We start from the raw sequence: 2,510 nt of genomic DNA on the forward strand, positions 1-2,510 counted from the left end.
AAATTAAAAAAAAACACCACCTGAAACAATAAATCCATTAAATTCATTCTAGTGACTTCTGAGTTCTGGTATTTTTAGTATGTACGGGGGTCCACTATGGGGTTTCTAGTTTAGAAAAGCACAGTCACTACTCGTTTTAGAACGTGTCCTCCTATATTTGAATAAAAAAACTCCTAAGTGCTCAAAAACAATTTATTTTTACGGTGAGGTTCATTAAAAATGCACACCAAGCAAAAACATGGAACTCAATAGGATACAACTATCTGGCCAAGGGGGGCCATTGACCCCCCTCCATATCCCACTTGGTGACGCCCCTGCAGCACAGCTAGTCGAGTTTTGAAATGGCACCACGCTGACTAGTAGTGATGTAACTGTTACTCCCCACCGATGTGAAAAAAGGTCCTAACCATTTAAAGTACATCATCACATTCAAGATGGTCTTCTCAAGATTGGAGGTCCCATTGAGTTCAAATAAACTAATGCTTTTAGAATTTTCACAAAAAAACTCATCTTTGTCCTTCTACCAGAAACACTACAGCAGAACATCGCTTTGTTAATCCTGATTGCCTGAAAGAACTGTGATTACTTTAATTATGACAGGCCAAACAGAGCCCTGAATCGCTTTTAAATCTCAGAGATGCTTAGTAAAATGAGAGAATAAACTGCTCTAAAAAAGTTTTGAGAACACATCCTTTTAAAATCCTTTACAGGCATCACTAACCAAAGGTTCAGTCATAAAATAAAACCTAATAATAATAATAATAAATGATGGTGTGGCTGTTAAAACAGATGAACCGGTGGGCATGATGACCTTGTTTTTGACTTTCATATTATCCACAGAAGCATCACGGGCTCAATRTTTTAACATGGATCATAAGGTTCATTTGAATTCACAAAGTATCACCTCACCTCTGTGAATCCATTAYCCAGGCCTGTGCTCACTCCGAGGTCTGCTTTAACAGCCGTTTATCCGCACAGACCCGGTCATAATTGGCATTCTAATAGCTGGAAAACGACACCAATAAATGCTCCCCGATCGCAGACACCACCAGCACTTTAGCATCTTTACTAAAGTGGSCTTCTTTTTTTCTCTCTTTATATCACCCAGGATCACGAAGACACCTGAATGAATGCAWAGAGAATGGCATGTTTAACCCACCCACACTCACTTCTACCATAAAATGAAGCTTTTAAATGCAAATAGCCGAGGGAGCGACTTATCGCACGTTTCACTGTCTTGTTTTAGGTTAGAGYTGGCAGCTTTTAGACACAAAATACACGAACATCTGAAATGTTTCTTTAACTTCTAGCTGATTTAAAAAAAAATAGAGTTGTACTTTAAGTTTCGAGCTCTTTAATTAATAAGACAGCTGAAATCGTCAGAAAGAGCCAAAGTCAAGTGGAATAAAAGCTGAACTTCCAATATTAGCTTAAATGTTTGAAAAATAAAATAAAGCATTTACTGGAGGTTAACGTTCCAAATCTCACCTGTGGTCATGAGGCATGGATCAGGACTGAAAGAGATCCAGGGTACAAGCCACGGAAAAATTAAGATGAGGAGCTCCGTCACACAGGGGAGCGTGGAGTAGAGCCGCTGCTCCTCCTCACCGAAAGGACTCATTTGAGGTGGTTCATCTTATTAGAATGCAGCCGCCTCCCTTTAGAGGTGTTCCGGGGACGTGTCACTTGTGAGAAAGCCCAGGGAAGACCCCAAACTCGCGGGAATGATTATGTATCCTTTCTGGACTGGGTCCCCCACGAAAAGGTGGAAAGTGTCGCTGGGGAGAGGGTGTGGACCTGTTGTTACAACTTGATCACTCACAAGCATCAAAAGATGCATTAGTTGTTTGTGTTTTTTGCTCAGAAAGGTTTTGAGCACAAAGCGGCAAAACTTTAATTCCACCTGCGACATCTTTCAATCTAAAAACTGAATTAACCCCAACTTGGTGTAAATGCAGCCATATTAAAAAGTCTCTATCTATGTGGGGGCAATTTGCAAAGGGGTTAGGGGGCTTATGACCCACATATTAACTTGATCCTGTCAATATTACCCCCCCCCCCCCAAAAAAAAAAAATTTTTTTTTTTCGAATCACATCACTTAATAATAATAAAATGAACTGGTTGGGTACGCAGCTGAAACTCGTCTTTAGATAACTTTGATCTGATTCCAAAATTTACCGTCATACATGTACGTTTAATCATGACTGCTGTAAATGACTTCTTCTGCTGCCTTTCATTTCATTTTGACTGCATGTTGTGTTTTTGTTGTTCTTTGTTGTGTATATAATTGTTATACATAAAATGAATTAAAAAAATTACACACACACACATATAAATACACATGTTTGTTTCTCGACCCCGTGGGGACCTTCCATTGACTTCCAGTCATGTTTTTTAGACTTTATTTCCTAACTCTGACCATATACTCTAAAATTAACCTCACAGAAACGTACTTGACCCTAAAACTAACCTAAACCTTGATCCTAAACCTAACCCCACACCTGTAACA

Source organism: Austrofundulus limnaeus, unplaced genomic scaffold (assembly GCF_001266775.1).
Source record: "Austrofundulus limnaeus strain Quisiro unplaced genomic scaffold, Austrofundulus_limnaeus-1.0 Scaffold269, whole genome shotgun sequence".
Classification (NCBI taxonomy): domain Eukaryota; kingdom Metazoa; phylum Chordata; class Actinopteri; order Cyprinodontiformes; family Rivulidae; genus Austrofundulus; species Austrofundulus limnaeus.